The sequence below is a fragment of the Culex pipiens genome, chromosome 3 (assembly GCF_016801865.2).
Source record: "Culex pipiens pallens isolate TS chromosome 3, TS_CPP_V2, whole genome shotgun sequence".
NCBI lineage: Eukaryota > Metazoa > Arthropoda > Insecta > Diptera > Culicidae > Culex > Culex pipiens.
In genome coordinates, this window is record NC_068939.1 from 94,470,555 (window position 1) to 94,489,461 (window position 18,907).

The window sequence follows — 18,907 nt, forward strand, 5'->3', positions numbered from 1 at the left end:
TGGTTAGTTAAGTACTTTGTAGGGACTCCATAGAAACTTAATCAGGGTTGTATAAAATAAACATTTCAAATTGTTCACCACAGCGTAATTTCAACAGCAGTCTCAACAAAAGTAGCTAAAAAACCTAAACGAGCTACGACAGGCAGCAATTATTTTCACTGTACCAAACAAACACTGCTCTTCCCCCCTTGCCATGCCCAAGCACAAAACACAACTCACTAATTAGCGCTATCAGTACACGGCAACAACTGTTTACCTCTCTACTTTTCCGACATCCAACAACCAAGCATAAGCACACTAAAAAACCCTCAACCCAAGGCGCCATTTTGCAGCCCCCTCGCGCACTCCTTTAGCCACTAATTGTACGATTCTTCTAAATTACCTTCAACGAGCTACCCAGAACCCCCCATCCCCTTCGCAGCAATCCAGCATTGAAAATTAGAGACAAGTCGAAACTCCAGCGTCCCGACGAGAAAGTGAGCTTTGGCCGGGAAAATAAGCTGTAATTACGACACCTGGCAAACGGGAAAACTTTTGCACGGTTTTTATTTCTTGCCATCCTTTCGCTAGCGCGTTGGGCGGGCGGGACTACCTTCCGACGACCGGTGAAAGCTTACCTTTTCGGTGAAAAAGCTTTCTTTCATCATTATCGAGATACAGCGGAGGGGTGAACGATTTTGGAACTTGGGTTGTTGTTTTACGTTGCGGGATTTACGCTGATTTTGATTTTAACTAAAACTCAACCTAAAGGTTCAAATTTTAATACTAAATTAGTTTGGAAAGTGCGTGTTTCCAGGAAAACTTCTTCTTCGAGTTCCACTGTTTCAAAATTTTAACCTACCCTCTGAGGCTCCTTGTCAAACAGTGAGACAAAAAGGTTTAGAGTGATTTCGACTGTAGAAAAAAAGCGAAGAGTTTCGACAAGCGTCGGCACCGAAACTGAAACGATGATGGTCTCATTAACGTAGGCTGATGCTGCTGTTTTGCTGAGGTAGTACACCGGAGGTTTAATCAACCATTATCAAAGAAACAGCAGACCAGCACAAATTTGAGGTTGATTGTTTGCGTAAATGTTTACCGAAGACGCAGTGAGAAACTTAGCCGAGACTTTCTCTCTTTTGATCGTTGAAACAGAATGTCCCAAATTGCTGTTTCTATTAGAAAAAAGTTTTTCAGCAATTACGAGTAAAGTATTGATTCGTCTTCAGGGATCGCTTAGGGATCGCTGTTGAAAGATAATGTTTGTAGAGGAAAATTGACATAAATAAATTGGAAACATCGAATTAGAATTTCTCCCAAATAGTAAAATAAACAAAAATTACATCAAAAACTTCAAGCGTTAAATAAACAACTTGATAATAACATGAAACACTACAAGATACATTCCAGACTCGATTACACCGACCAGCAAAATTCCTGCACAGCCTCAATTAGAGGGGAACACTTTGAATTTTTCAAAAATATACAAACAGGGCCGAATGTTTTTTCTCAAAACTTTGTATGAAAAATAAGTGCTGTTCGCTGATCCCACATACCGCCCTGATTCTCCATACAAACTTTGGAGAAAAACAATTCAGCCCTGTCTAAATATTTTTGAAAAAAATCTAAGTGCACGTTTTTCTGAGGACCCTAAACTTCTTGCCTGCGCTTGAGTTGAGTCTGTCATTTTTTGTAGGTCAGTGTTATCCGAAGGCCTCGAAAAAAAATCACTTCGGATGATCAAATCACAAAAAATGTTTTTGTCTTTTTTATCAAAGAGCTTAAACTACACTCAAGTGATTTAGAATTTTCAAATCTAAGATGGCGGCCAAAATGGCGGTGATAAAATATTGAAAAAATGCTTGTTTGCAGTTTAATAGGCAATCAACTATTCAAATTAGACCAAAATTGGGTCGCAGAACTCGAATTGGACGTTAAAAGTAAGAAACTATAAAAATGTGAAAATACATAATTTGTTTTTTATTAGGATATATGGCCTAATTTTGGACCTACTATTCACAGCATTAACATGTTTCGCATTGTGCTCAGGAACGGTCTAACTAATTTGGCTCGTTTCAGGATCGTTTCGAAACTTAATTTATGCATAACAAACTATTGGAAATTGATAATAATTTGACCATTTATCTGTCATAAGCATGCCAAGTAAAACATGTTTGATCCTTTTTGAACTTATTGAATGTATTTTGAAGACTGTACCTATTTTCCACCCCAACTTTGATTAGTTGAACTTTTGACATCTCAAAATGCGGCGTGCGTCTGCAATACGCGCACTTATAAAAACTAGGTTTGATAAACCACATTATAAATCAAAAAATATTTATTTCAAAAATTGAATAATTATGAAAAAACAAAAGATTTTAATTTGAAAACGTGTTTTACTTGTATTGAATGGAAAACTTACGCATCTTTAGCTTTTTGGGTGTTTTAAGAACCGCCTTGAGTCAGGGGTATTCCAAAACACCCAAAAAGCAAAAAATGAAAGTTTGGTTTATTGGACCTTTTCAAAAAAAAACTCTGGATTTGTATATTCCAATTTGCGTATTCTCACGACCAATTGTTCAAGCATTAGATCATAGAAAGAGGTTTAAGACATTATTAGTCGAAATATTTTTTCGCACCTGTCATGTTAAACTTTATATTAGCCTGACAGAAAGATCAACTCCATTTTTGTAAAAAAAAAGTTATTTATAAAATCAGCCTGATTATTTTTTTCATGTACCTATAACTACAACTTTGCCCAAGTCACCAAACTGATCAGAAAATTCCTTCAAAAGTTACAATTTTCGAATATAGACTTGTACGGGTAAACCAACGACACAAAATGACTTCTTTAATCATAGGGAAGGCTCCCACGAAGTTTGAGCAAAATAAAAAAAATACAAATAAAATCCATTTCCGATTTTGGTAAAGAATTGCTCATTTGAGCTTTGATGTCTTCTGAAGAGTTGTTGCAAACGGGAAACGGCAACTTTTGGCTTGGTTGAAAGTCAAAGTGATTCTGGTGATAAAGGTTTTGTAAAAAACTAACTTTGCAGAAATATTTTTGGGATTTGATTGTCTTTTAAAAGTTGTTAAGCTTGCTAACTCAAGCAACTTTGTCGAAGATACCAACATTTTATCTCGCAGCCTACGGCATCTACAACTAAATTTAACGAAAGCATCTGATTGAACTTTCAAAAATCATTTTTTTAACGTTGCAATTCAGAATTAAAGTTTAAAGAAAAGTGATATGAACAGCACTTTTATAGCTAAAAGTGGCAGGTTGCATTCGAAAAGAGGGTTTAGCAGCTTAAAAAATCTCAGGGGTTTTATTCTTTAAATTCGAAATATACTAATTTGAAAATGTCTAGTTTTCAATGAAAATTTATGTGGGACCACCCTAACGAAATTCAAAAATTATCCAACTATATGCTTACTACGAGTACTTTTTGCCCACTGAATCTGAATTTGCCTCAGAATTGAGCCGAAGTGTTAAAATATCAATTTTTATTCATATTTTGGGATTATATGGGTTTATGTATATGATATTTTTACACAGAAACCAAGAATCGACATTTTTACGCTTCAACCAGTAATCCGGTAATTTCTTGTTCTGATTAATTAAAACATTTAAAAATATTATTTAAATTAACGATTCCAACTACCAACAGTACTTAATGCTCGATCATTATATCTCCATTTCACTTTTTCGTCCCGTTCTGTTGACCGCAAATGCATAAACAAAGTTGCGCAATGAATTTCGTTTCATTCAACATTTCGCTCGTTATACGTAATTATAACACCATCGTCCCAGCGGGTGCGGGCACACTGTACAGTCCAATAATTAAATTTTCATAAAGTCTGAGTAGATTTTTCTGGCTCAGGCCGCACGCCGGGGCGAAATGCACGGTATTTTCGGTTGCTAAAAATGAGAGAAAAAAAAACTGAAAAACATAGCAGCAAACTTTTTCAGCCCACCCCCACCAGTTTTTTTTCTGTTCTCTCTTACAGCCCTGAGCAAGGCCATCGGGACTCGTATACAACAGCGCACACACACACACACACACACCTTGCCAAGATCTGGGAAATACTTTTAATTTTCAATTTCACATTGGAACTCTAAGTGTGTTCGTATGGATTGTTGTGCAACTTCAGAAACAAAAAAAAACAACATTTCTTTTCACAACTTTGCTGCACAACTTGCACTTCGTTCTCCAGCAGGCAAAGGCAAAAACAGGAACTTTCAAATGGAAATCTGCACGTTAGCTTCCGGTAGCCGGTAGCACGAAACATAGTTTGCAGTAGTTTTCCACCCCGCGCTTCCCTTTTCTGGCGCGTGAAAATGAGAAAAGAGCGCCAATGGAAAGCCCGGGAAAGAGGACGAAAACTTGTTCTTATGAGCTGCTGCGCGCAAAACTTGTAAAATATGCGAACATTAAACGTTTTAATATCACAATTTGAATGTGACGGTATCGAGTAAGAAGAGCAACAAAATTAAAAGAGATTAAACTTAACTATTAGCGCTAGAAGCCGTAAAAACGTAAAATGTTATTCAAACCTAACGTTTGCAATGGACTCTTAAAGATTGAAGACGTATTATGAAAATAAACTTAGATGTAAGATAATGATGAAGATATTTTCTATTAATTCTAAAACCCTGTTAAAAGTTTAGTAAATTAATTCAATGCCAAATGCCAAAAACGATATATGACGATAAAAGAAAAGAAAACACTTTGTGCCCTCGTATCCCAAGATCAAACTATATATAAATTATTGCCACGATGTTGATGTATCAGAATGTAAACTGTTTAGAATATATTTCGAATAGTGCTACCTTAGTAAGATCCAATCCTTGAAAATGGAGAAAGAAGCTCGTTATTATCATCGCTAAATAAAAGTTACAGTGACTCTTCAGCCCACTCTGCTTACTTATTCATCCGAACTCCTTTCCTCCCAAAAATAGAAATAGCTCAACACGAGAATGAATAAAACATAATAATCCCCCTCTCCCCAGTACAACTCGTAAATCGTAAACAGGTGATCAAGTGGTAATACTCAAAAGGATCGCACATAAAACAAGTCAAGTGCCATTCGCGCTAAAAGCTTCACTCTCGCAGCTACTAGCGATAGTTTCCCCCTCCCTCTCATTCGTTTCTTTTTTTTTGTCCAGGATGTAAAAGCATTCCCGAAAGGGCGCCCAAGCGAAATTCATCTGTAAGTGATACTTAACGGCGAGAGCAGCGGAGAAGATTGATGCCGACATCGCACTATGGGGTATTTCCATATAAGCGAGCGGCCAAAAATATTTTTTTGCTTTTTTGTGACTTTTTTGTGTTGTTTGTACTTAGTATAATGAAAACAAATGAATTTTGATATTTTTCCAGAAAATAAGTTTAATTTTCGATTTTTTCATATATTTGAGGCCACATGCATTAATGTGGTGAATTTTAATATTCTTGCTCTGTCTATTTGATGCACGGAATGGCGGTTTATGCTATGTTAAAGTTTCTGATTTACGTTCAATCTCCCTCCCCTTCTTCTTGAGTTAAAATCCACCTCTCTTTGAAGACACCCCCCCCCCCCCTCCCCCTCCAATCAAAATTTGATTTTTGCGGTGTTTTAGAATTTTAGACGGTTTATTTTATGGAACATTGTATGGATTCTCGTCCACGTTTTTTGTTGATCCACTTGCAAATTCACGTTTTCCACGATAAATTCTTCTAAATCAAAATCACTATGTAACCGATTGTCGTTAGATTACTTAAAATATGAACTTCTTCTATGGGCTTTTGTATACCTCGTTTTGAAGCTACAGAACAACATGCGTAGTTTTTCCTCGGTGGTTTTTCCCTGAGTTGATCATGTGATGGTTCTGCAATGTTGTAATTCTTACAAATATACTCGAAAGTAGTTCTCACGTTTTCAAAATAGTGCTTCGTTATATCGTACAGGGACACTACGGTATTATTATCCATACTTTCAAAAGAACACAACAACGAACTGATATGAATATTCGACGAATCGTTTCTGTAAAATACTTAGAATAGGTATTTCTAATTTTATTAAACGTACCTAAGTACCAACAAAGTCATGAATATCAAACCATTTTCAAAACATACATAGCAGGTACGTCATTTCTGCTTCCGCAGGTAAATAATGTGATTTTAACCAAGCGTATACGCGAAATCATTAATTTTCATGCATGAATCAAAATGTTCAAAATGGCATAACTCAAAAAGTGCACATAAGTGCACTTTGAAATTTGGAGACAAGTTAGGACATGGTTCAAATTTTAAGCTGCAAATTTTTCAGACCGCACAAATGCACACAAAAAAAGTACTCCATTAGCAAAGTTGAAAAAAACTAAATTTTGAATAAAAATCCATCTTTTTTGATTTTTATTATTTTTTTAGCCTGTAAAAGTGTGTTTTGTAAAATGTTATTAAAAAGTTGAATCAATTACCTTTCTGAATATATATAATGATGCAGGAAAAAATACATAAACAGCTACACAATACAACTATGAAAAATAATCATTTTTTGTCAAAAAACATGTTTTTTCTTACCATTTTCGCCTTTGAAGGTCTGCAATTCAGTGAATTTTGAACCTACAACTTTCAAACTCTGGATTTTTCTTAGTTAGAATGTTTATTTTCGAAAAAAAATACCAAAAAAATAATTAGAGTATGTCGGTTTTTCGATTTATGGCCGCCTGAAACCCCATAGTGCATCGGGGCGATGCTAATGGGCTGATGGGTCTTTGGCACCACACCACTTTGCGCTGGAAATGGGTCAATTGTAGATTTATGGTGCAAGGTAATTTTCTTGGAGGATGAATTTAGTGATGTGTTGACCATCAATAACAGAAGAAGGATTTATTAGACACAAGCCGCTATTGTTCTCATCAAGCAGATTGTTGAAAAGGGTTTCAAAATATTTTTTAAAGAAACTAAACCTGGGGTCTGGAGACCCCAAACTTCATGCTGCCTCTTGAGTTTAGCCTGCTCAGTCATTTTTGTCGCTTCGTAGCTAAGAGGGCTCGACGTCGGGTGCATATGTGTTAAGTCCTCCCCATAGTATCGTAGCTCGGGAGGCATCGAAAAGCCATTACCTTTCCACCCTTTTTGTCGAACTGCAGGCTTTTTGGGAGGGCGCTGGTATTGACTAATAAAGAAGGGATTTTCAGAGGTTAAATAGTGAACGGATGGATGGATCCCACTGATCATTTTTGATTCAATAACGGAGTAGCAGCTTATTGGCAGTCAACCATGCTCATGCTTAGCTTCCATCCACTCCAGGATTTGAACTGACGACCTTTGGATTGTTAGTCCAACCAGCTACTCCACTGAGACAGGGCCCAAGGAGTCGACTCCTACACCTGGACTGAGCTAACGACCTTACCTCTAGGTTAGACTGGGATTAACGGTTAGACTAGGTTAGACCGGGAATCGAAACACATAGGGATAATTGAGAAAGCAGTTTTAGCAATGTTGCAGCCTTCTATTACCAGATTCAGAGTAACAAAAAGTGTTCATTAATTCCCAAATTTGAAGCTTTAAGTGCTCCAAAACGTGCTGTCCCTTTTCAGACTTCTATTCCAACACAAAAGTTTAGGTAAGATGTACCCATTCCCAGATTCAATGTTTCCTCCATCATGATTTTACACCTTCCAAATTCACACAAATTCTTAATCTGTTTCCACATGTTTGCTCAGTAATGTAATAAATGTTATTTTATTGAATTAGTGAGTCGAGAAAAAAATGCCCATTTTCTAAAGACTATATTTATAAGTTATATAATTATAAATATGACAACCCTCTATCAACTAACATTAAACTTAAAATTTAACACTGAAACTCCCATGAAGAAATTATCCCGCGAACTACCCAGCTCGCGAAAAAAGCCGGAAGTCCAACTTTGACAAGGTGTATCTCAGCTCCCGTTGGACGGATTTTCAAAATTTAAAATGCACAAGATGCGGACAGATGTCTAGATAATTTTCCTTTTTTTTTAAAGTCAAAAAAAGATGCATTTACCCTAAGTTATGTACGAATCAATGAAATAACTTTTTTTCAAAAAAGTCGGAAGTCGATTTTGACCAGCTGTATCTTCGCTCCTTGAGGGCGGATTTTCGAAATTCAGAAAGCCAAAGATAGGGACAGATGTCCAGATGATGTTCCTTATATGATAAGTCAAAAATAGAGCCATTTACTCTAAGTTATGACCGAAACAATAAAGAAACTTTTTTTCAACTCGTTTTATACGATTTGTCTTGACAGAAGATTGAAATATTATGTGATAATCTTTATCAAATTCATATCACAGTGAAAGTGTAAACTAATTCATGATACTCAAGACCAATCCTGGACCGATTTGGCCACTTTGAGACCGGTTCCAGGTTCCCCGGTGAAATCCGGAGTACGGGAAAAATTGGTGTTGTTCGGGGAATATTTTTTTTTCCTGCCGGTATGAGAATTTTCGAAATCAAACTCATTCATGATACTCAAGACCAATCTTGGAACTATCTGGCCACTTTGGAACCGGTTCCAGGTTCCCAAGAGAAATATGAAGGACGTTATGTGACTTTGCAGTATATTTTTTAAAAATGATTTTTTTCTTGGGTCGATTTTCGCTGCGTTTCTTCTTTCTTCTTCTTTTTCTACATTTGAATAATAATGGTATCGTTCTATAGCAGAAAATTTGAAATCAAGTAACAAATTGAAAACTGAACATGAAACAACTATAAAAGTAAAAGTTAATTATAGGAGGTGGCAGATTAAGCCTAATACTACCAGAAACAAACATAAAATAATCAAGATAAATACAAGTTAAAATACTAAATATGAAACAAGAAATATATAAAACAATAGAAGTCAAGTTTTTCGTAGAACAAAAGTTGCTCAAAATTACCTCCTGAATACGGGAAAAAATAATTAAATAAAAGAAGGCATAAATATAAAAGATTATATCATGCCAATTATCCAGTAAAATTGAAATGCAATACATTTGGGTCTCGTGGCGCAGGGGTAGCGGCATCGGCTGCCGATCCCGATGATGCTATGAGACGCGGGTTCGATTCCCGCCTTATCCACTGAGCTTCTATCGGATGGTGAAGTAAAACGTCGGTCCCGGTTTCTCTTGTCTCGTCAGAGGCGCTGGAGCAGAAATCCCACGTTAGAGGAAGGCCATGCCCCGGGGGGCGTAGTGCCAATAGTTTCGTTTTTTACATTTGCCCCAGAAAATTTATATGGCGTCTCGGGCGTCACAACGCACATCTTTTTTGCTGGGGAGGAAAAAATGCCATACTTTGAAGGCCTGTACCGAGCTCTAGAATGCTCAAAACTTCAATGTTATGTATACCAAAACATGCGCAAGAATCTGGCCTATACGCCAGTGATGTTAACGTATTGGTGGCCAAAGTGCCCCAAAAATAAACATTTTTGAGAAATCTATTTTTACTGGTCAAATCCCATTTAAAATTAAAGGGCGGAGCGCCAGCTCCTCTTATGTCCAATCAAGCTCATATTTGGAATTTGGGCTCAGTACGATAACCGGAACCAGCCCCTGAATGCCTGCCAAAAAGTCATTTTGGTAACACTCTAATGAATATTATCAAAAAAAAAAGTTTTTTTTAAGTTACCATGAAATTTCGGAAATAGCACAACTGCAACGATTTGTTCAAAATTCATTTAAATTAGATTTTGTTCTAATAGTAGGCGTATATATAAGCCTAAAAACAATACACCTAGTATAATTTGAATAATGAACCTTTGTATTAATTCTTTTAAAATATATATTTATAAAACAAAAAAAATCCTAATTTCAAAAGTGATGTCGCTTTGAAATAAAAGTGCATCCTCCCTCACAAGATTTAAAGCCCTAAACCACGAAATGAGTTTCCCTCCCACGTTGAGAACCAGCCAGTGACCGGACACACGGTTCTTTGAACGGACGGATGGACAGTCGGTTGCCGTCCCGGAGACCTTTTCCGAGGTGAAACAACTCATGCTTTTTTTGCGTGCTTTGAAATGTCAGCAGCACCATTCTCGGAAAGCGGGAAATTGAATAGGAAATTGAAAAATGAGATTTAATTTTCCTCTTTTTATTAGTTGTCAGTGGGCGACTGAGGGAAAATGGTGTAGGGAACAAAAAACTTGGCCTTGTTTCGCCACACGTCGCCAAGTCGTTGGCCCGTTGGTGTCTGTTCTGCGTTATTGCCCTGGCATGACTCCAAAGCAAGAGAGGGCGGCTCTGGTTGTAGGAAAATGAACCAACTGGCCTGGGACTGAATGACTAGCGCCATCCACCGCCACGCTTAACGCTGAATGGGAAAAGGAAGCTGAAAATGCGATTCAAATAAGGAAGGATGGCACCATCAATCGTCTGGCTGGCTGCTGCCGGAACGTCCTTCTGAAGGAAGTTATTAACATAATAATTCTTAACAATTTCTGGAGAAAAAAATCAGAAAATAACAATTTCATTCTAGTTTATTGTTTGAAATGTCCCTTTTGAGTTATGCTTTTCATTTAGATTTAGAAATTATTGTTATAGCAAAAAAAAAAACTTTTTAGATGAGATGAAGAAATTCAAAAAAAAAAATTTCTGGACTTGTCGTGCAACTTGTTACTGAGAAACGTTGAATCATTTAAAAATGAAAAGTTCTTATCTTCAAATCAAATTATACGCTCTACAGCATTGCCTTGGCGCACTCAATTGCGAGATTCCTACTCGAAACTAAGTGTCCGAAGGTTTGATTGTTGAGGCAATTGCAAACCTCTTTTTACACCTTAGCTTCCATCCACCCCGGGATTCGAACTGACGACCTTTGGATTGTTAGCCCAACTGCCTACCAGCGACTCCACCGAGGTAGGACCCAGGGAGACGACTCCTACACCTGGACTGAGCTAACGACCTAACACATCTAGACCGGGGCCAACATTTACTTCCCCATCCGACGGGAGGCGTGGTCAGACAAATCTCGTCTCAAAAAATGCCACCGGGACCGTCTGGGATCGTACCCAAGCCGACTGTGTGAGAGGCAACCACGCTTACCCCTACACCACGGTACCATGGTAATCTTATCTTATGAAGCAAAATATATCCAAATTAGCAAAATTAATCCTTCTCATTTGTGATATCGTCTGAAACTGATTGTGATATCGTCGCTTGTATACCATCTTTTGACAACGACAATTTTAGTTCCATTTAAATACGAGCATGAGCAGAGCATGAGCATGAGAGACCACCCATGGTTGTCCTTCTCCTTTGCTGAACAGGACCGTAATATCCTTTCAGCTCTACTGATCATAGGCTTCGACAATCAAATGGTGTTTCCCTTATCAACAGCATGTATGAATGCGCTGAAAAGATAAAACACCATGATTGCCAAAACAAGATCAGTTGCGAATAGGTAACAGTCATTGGCCACCAACGGCGCCCGCCATGTCAGTTTGTAGATCTCGATTTTAAGGGACGGGAATGTTAGTTAGCGCAGGTTGCTACTAGGGCAGCTGATTTACTATGTGCTTACACCCCACAAGCGCCAGGAACCTGAAAATTTGTTAGTAGGATAGGGTGTTTGGTCAGGATTCATCATAGAAGATGATGATGCGACCTAAAATCATAGTGTTTGTTGAAAGGTATAATGTTTTATTCTCAAGGCAAGCAATCGGATGCTGCGGATGAGACATTTCCCGTTTATCGGGTGTTAACTTTTAATTGAAATGGTTTAATCTTAGACAGCCGGCTGTGGAAAGATAGAACCAAAATTATTTGTAATTAAATGATGAAGGATTTAACAGTCTGACTATTTAATTGAGATGTTTTTACGAGTTTTACATGATTGATGTTTAGTGGGGTACTGATTAACGAAGCGAACGACGAGTTAAGATGTTTATCGAGCTGAAATGGTATGATAAGGTTTTGTTGTTATTGCACACCGACGACGAACGCGAAAAAAACACGACCCGACGGAAAGGCATCGCAAATCAAACTGCGGAAATGAAGAGAAAGAAAATAACATAAAAAAAATAAAACCTGGTCACATAAAACCAATCACCCCATGCACACAAACAGCGACACAAAAGAGACGAAAACGATCACGAAAAAACAGGACTGCGCATCCCCAGAAGCACTGCACTTTTGATCAATTTTAGTTCCATTTAAATACGAAGCATTTTATCAAAAGTTCACAAAAAAAATTGAATGCAATTTCAACATACTATTCATCAAAATCTTGCAACATTTTCCTCAATAAATTTTTTTATTAAAAAAAATACTAGAATTGACTAAGAAAGCCATATCAAAATCAAATCGTGCACAGATGAACGAGGAAATTTGATTCTTCGAAGGCTTCCTCGAGAGCAAAACATTAAACCCCATCCATTTGTGTGCTTCGGCCGAACATCCAAGTTCAGGGGCTGATCCGATATGCAAAGTCCCTCGATGATGAGACCCTTCCCCTCCATCGGTCGTAACCGTATGGCCTTTCCTCCAAGTTGTAATCTAGTTTGTAAAAATGATATCGTTATCTCCATTGGAGAGGCAAGGCTCGACCAGGATTGAGAAATACCCCTTTTCAGTGTCCGAGGTAAAAGCCTTGTAAAGTCAAACACCAAAGTGGCGAAGGTTTTCCCAACTGAGTTGCCGGCCGGCTGTCGAATGGATTCTGAGGTTTGTAGTTTGAATGTTTTTGAAAAGGAACAACTGACATATATACACCTACAATCTGAAAGCTCCCACTTCCGAAGAAGTGGGTCCGTTTTGGGGGTGGTGAAAAGTGTGTGGGTTCTGTGGCATTTACAAGGTGGGGGGTTTCCGTCAGCTTTTCTTGTTTTATGATGATTTCGTTTTAATGCTCTGAAGTTCTCCCCAGAGTGGTATGTTTCCTAGCCCGGTGAACTTCGGAAGTGATTCTAGAGTGGGAGCTCTTGAAACTGTTATGTAGTAGACAAAATTGCCTGTCATCGGGTTGACATGCTAATCCGACAGTTCAATCTGGTCTCATGTCGGTTAGGGTATTCTGATCTGGGGTGTGCTTTTCAAATGTAATGATGAAGACTGTGATACTCCCCTGTGACCTTTGGATGTGATTACCATTTCTTGGGATTCGTCAGTTGAAATGATCAGCATCCTGTTATTTATTGAACATCAGTGTCAGTTTAAGTCCTTTCCATTCGCTTGTAGTATAATTCAGCCATCCAGATTTTCCCTCAAATTTATTAGACTCTTTTAGGCACCCTCTCTAAATAATCATCATCTTGTGAAAGGCCATTTTCCAGCCGAGTGCCCTTTTTTCCCTAGTGTAGGTCCAACGGTACTCCGGCAAGGCCAAGTACCAACGTACCAGTAGTGCCGAAACGATGCTAGGAATATCGAAAATAAATCAATCGTGTCTAATGCAATTGAGCCTCTGCGATGATATCAAAGGTTGTGATTTTCGTTCTCCCCTCCCCACCAGCAGTAGCAGCGGCCTGTCAGGGTTCAGAAGCTTGGGTGCCCACATTGCTTTACGGCCCAGGGTCGTCTCTTTTTATGCCATATTGAGACGAGACTGACTGGTCGGGACGCTACACCAAAGGTGATGAAGGTTCAATTTCCCGAGCAGAAATTTGCACTTAATTGATTTATCCTCCGACGATGATGTTGTGCCTGATTGAGTTTGAAATATTGATTGAGTATACTACTTACTGCAGTTCCGATTAGGCACACGAGTAGTTCCGATACGTACTACGCAATTTGTAGCAGTTCAGTTTGATGTGGCAGCAAGAGCTGAACACTGATTGGTATTCAAACGTGAACAGTAATCGTCCCTCGGGGAATAAACTTTGCTCCCAAATTGTGGCTTTTTATGCAGGAAATTCGTTACCCCCGAAATGGAGCAGGAAATAAATCACTGAACGAATATGGAATAAAAACGTGAACCATGAAAAATAATTGGGCAATCTCATAACTTTTTTTGAAAATGCGCTACAAAAAAAGTAGGTCGATATTGGAAACCCACAATTTCTGTACAATCGAAATATTTTTCGAGCATTCCACAAATTTAACATCGATTTTGTTTATGTTTCACCTTTTATTTTTGGTTGCACTATCATGTTGGTGATGAGTGGATGCCGAAGACTTTTAATTTAAACTTGTTTTTTGAGTATTTCGATAATACAACTTGAAGCAACATCAGGGCGACAAAATTTTTTTTTGGAATATGGCTGGCTTGATTCTTTAGGCAATAATCAGTAACTGTGCCAATTTAGAGCAAAATCATTTAAGGTTGAAGTTTATATCGGGAATATCGCTAAAATGTATGGGGAAAAACATCGCTTCATGATTTTGGCAGCAGGTGGCGCAGGTCTCTCCCAAAATGTCCAAATGTGAGATTCTTGAAGGAAATTCAATTTCCTACAACTTTGTCGAAGGGTGCAAGAAGATTCGAGTTGATCTTGATGAGTTATTAGAAATGCGATGAAAAGAAATCGGCTTGCTATATAGGGGAGAGTGGGGAGACTTGATCCCCGGGGAGACTTGATCCCAATCCTGTATCTCGTCAGCATGTGGGTAAAACAATTAGCTTTGTTCTAGAAAGTTGTGCGAAATTGACTAAAACTCATTGTAGAAAACAAAGAAAAAAAAATAAAAAATGTTTAGATTGAGTTACACACATTTTTCGAAGAAGTGCTGCAAAAAACTTCCAAGAGATATTTTTTCTTTGATTTGATAAGTATAGAAAACACTCAAAAATTATTCAAAAAAATATTTTTTATACATGAATTGTTTGATAAACATATCAACTCCAAAACCCTTACACATTTGACGTTAAATTTATCGTCATACTATTTTTACAATCAATTGTTTAAAAAAGTGCGTTTAGGGAGACTTGATCCCTGCATTTTTACAGTCACTGGCTGGGTTTTCGTACGTAGTTTCCTTTAGTATAGTTGTACATAACTAACTGCAGTTTGAACCATTTTTCAAAAGTTTTGTAAACAAAAATTACCAGCTTTTGCAAACATGCTCAATTTCGGTCTAAAAAAGAAAATTTTAAGTTTTTAAATATTTTACATGCTAAACTTGTTATATTTTGAACACAAACGTACAGGTTTAATGTGAAATTGCTGTATCTTATAGAAAATTAAAAGTTTGGATTAATAAGAAACATTTTGCTTAAGATTTCTTCAAAATGTTGAAAGGGGGATCAAATTACCCCCAACATTTTGAAAATGCCGGTTTAAAATATTTTTTTAAAACGCTTGTCATTATTCTAAGAATTTATCTGATGAAATACCCTTATCAGCCAAACATAGTTGAATGTTTAAGCTTTCAATTCATGCAAAAAGATCATAGTTTTGTGAGAAATTGACAGAGTTATGTGCGATACAAAAAAAGGGGATCAAGTCTCCCCACTCTCCCCTACTTGAAGGTTTATACCAAAGTAACATTTTAGGCTTTATGAAAGCTGTCACAACCCCTATAAAACCTATCAGCCAAAACCAACATTAAAACCCCTTAGTCGTAACAAACTCCACAGAACCTTGATAAACCCCACTTAAAACCCAAAAGGACCTCCGCAAAAGGTTGTTACGGCCTATTTATAAAACTTACACAGGAGTTCAAGGCTTTACAACTGAATCCTAACAACATCCTCAAAGTCTTGATAAAACCTTTGTTAAAACCTAGTCAGGAGTTATGGAAAAATGACATTTTATACATCTTCAAACGTCTTATGCCAAATAGGTTTTATTTTGGCAAAAAAGTCTTCGTCTTGCCAAATGAAATTATGGAGATGGTTGTCAAAAATGGCCATGATAAATAATAGATATTAGAGGAAATCCAAACAATGTGAAAGCTTATTTCTAGCAATTGATGGCTCAAACTCAACTGCGGTTGAAATTTTATTGATAAATGTAGGGGAGATAGAGACAAAAAATTCAACTCGCTTCATCAAAAATCAATATTTTGTAATCGAAAACGAAGTTGACTTTATAGCTGTCGGCCACCATTGCTAGTACCAACCACTAGTGTCTTCCTTTTATCTACAAGGACTTCGCCGCCCTGGGCTCCTTAGTGTATGAAAGTATGGCACGGAGCGACGGCGCCGAATACCCATATTTACTCAAAGAATTTTAAAGCGCCCGCCGTGGGATTCGAACCGGCGACCTCTGGATTGTGAGTCCAGCGCGCGGTCCGATTGATCCACACGGGCGGGATTTTGTAATCATATAGTGTTTAATATTTAAAAAAATATTTTATTGCAATTCTTTGAAAAAAATGTTCAAAATATTTTTAAACATCCATCGCTGTATTTATCATACCAGAAATTCAGCATAAATGTGTGTTTTCATCAAATTTAAATCAAATTTTTCAGTTTTCTATTTTTTTAATCAAGATGGTGGTCAATCATATTCAATCAGAGCACGCGTTTAGCGCCATATTTATGCACTGCTACTTGGCCGCGATAAATGCTCTTTTAGGAGCTTATGGTTTTAAGTGAGCTTTTTACATGCCTAATGGCACTTGACAGCTACAACACCCTAGGTTTTAACAAAGCATGCGATAAAACCGTCTGGCATGGCATTTCCATGTGGTTTTCAAGCCTCTATTAAAACATTCATAAAACCTTATTGAAAGCCAGTCGGCTTTTATTTCCACCCGGTTTTATGTCCGAGGCATAAAACCCTGTTTGAACCTATTAATTAGCTCTTGCTTGTTGGTTGCGGTGAATGCCCAAATAAAACTATTAAGCAATCAAGATGCTAAAATAAAACCTCAATAAAACTTGGTGGTGGCTAGTTGGTTTAAAAATGTTACTTGGGTAAGGAGTATAGATAGTAAATAAGAAAAAAAACTTTTTACGAAATCAACACCCTTCGACAAAGTTGTAGGGAATTAAATTTCCTACAAGAATCTCACACATGGACAATTTTTGGTGAGACCTGCGCCACCTGCTGTCAAAGTCCTGAAGTGATGTTTTCCCTTATAATTTTCAACGATAAGAAGCGACCCCTTAAACTTAACCGATTTGGCTCAAAATCAGCACAGATACTTATTTTTGCCTAGGGAATCGAAACAGAGGGTATCTCTGATGTCGATTATTTGTTGTCACCCTAAGCACCACACACTAAAAAATAATTAATATTACACTTAACTGAATTTCTAATCCGATGTAAAAATAATAGATGTACTTCAGAAAATAACGTAAAATTATGTTTGATTTGATACAGATTCCCAAATCCCTGCTTGAATCATGAAACAAATCATTATATCAAATATCGTGTAAATTTAATTTATGTTTGACTTGATTCTGCTTCAAATTTGATGCACATGGTTGGAGCGTGCTTTTAGATGTAATTTTAAGTCTCAGCTGACTGAATTTTAAGTTAATTTGAGTGCTTTCTCTTGACAGTGCAAACCAAACGTCAGCCATCTTTGTGTTGTGCAAATCAGCGGAGGTCGAGTTTTTTACCGTCATCCGGAAACCGGAAAATGCATCTAAAATCTAGGGAGTTTCCTTTCAAATGATTAAGGTAAGTTCAATTAACCATCAGCTGCGACAGAGGACAATTTGTTTGCAAAAAGAAAACAAATGTCTGCTTTTTTCACAGCTGTTCGTGACGACCGGAGCAGAACCAGAATTCGATCGCAGCAATCAAATTGGCTACCGCCTGCAATGGAGTGGCCTGTCCGGGCCAGATCGCTAAACGCCTGAATCGGAAAAACAAGCCAACCACAACGCTTGCAGATTTTAAGTGTTTGAATTTCTACAAATTCTCCCGAAAATCGTGATTCGCAGGACTGAACATGAACCGGTGATTTTAGTGCTGTTTAGTGTCAACAAGAATGTTTGGGTTAAGTAAAAAGAGTGTCCTGCTAGTTCTTTTGTTAGGTGAGGAAAACAGTGTTCTGAGATACAAGTTCAGGCCAAGAACATTGACCAGGAAAATATGATAAAATGTATTGTGTTTTAGTGAAAGTTTTTGATGAATAATCTATCTGTGCAGCTGTGTTTGCAGTATGAAAAATATTTGTATTTTATTCCAATAAGAATTCCAATTGGAACTGAACAGCGACGACCAATTACGAATTACATCAATGTAATTTTCAAATGACGTAAAATTACATTGCTGCTGTCCAATTTTTGGAATCGTGTAATTTTCAAACCTAACGTAATATTATGTTTTTTTAGACGCTCCAGTTATGTGCATCTATTTGACAGAATATTACATGTTTTTTTCGAAGTGTGCATGCATCTTAAGAAAGTTGGGTCTTACTGAATGAAAATCGTTTAAAGCACTCAACTACACCAGATCATCACAGATTTGACTCTTACACAGAAAAAAGTGTAAATTTACTCGACAAGAAAATAATTAGTCACATGTAAACTCGGTTAATGTAAACTTAAGATTCGATACAAACGACTGTTTCACACGTAAAATCATGTTTTTACGTATGATTTTTGCAAATTAACATCAAATTGCATATAAATTTATATGATTAGTGACGTGCAAAAGTGTTATATCATTAATGATGTAACATTCAGATTTTTTTTCTGTGTAGAGCATTCAGATTTTAACCAACAATAACGAACATGTTTCATAGTTTTGTTTATTTTCAAAACAGCAGAACGATTTTTTGGTCTAATAAGTTCATAGTTATGAACCAAATTGACGTCAAAAAAACAATCTGTTAAGTTGCATCAGAACGATTATAATGTGAAATTCAAAATGGCTGGGTACCAATAGCACTCATCAGAAATTGAGCAACAAACCGCAAAATGACTGTAAAGTGTTGAGCAATTTTCCTGACCGCCATTTTTTAATTATCGTGCCAGAATTTATTATTCCGTGGGGATGATTTATGAGACACCACACCACCAACCGCCGTGATGTTTCCGGCAAAACTGGCTCTCGGTCAGGCCCCCTTCTCTGCTGGCAGG

At 37.3% G+C, this 18,907-nt stretch overlaps 1 protein-coding gene across 10 annotated transcripts in view; it reads left to right on the forward strand.

The window, feature by feature from the left end:
* LOC120413376 (uncharacterized) overlaps positions 1-4,893 on the forward strand; it is a 266,874-nt gene extending 261,981 nt beyond the window's left edge. For all 10 annotated transcript variants that reach the window (XM_039574175.2, XM_039574167.2, XM_052709510.1 and 7 more), the window contains one exon: positions 3,991-4,893. The gene's annotated coding sequence lies outside the window, so the exon portion shown is untranslated. The remainder of the gene's footprint in view (positions 1-3,990) is intronic.
* The last annotated feature ends 14,014 nt before the right edge of the window (positions 4,894-18,907 follow it).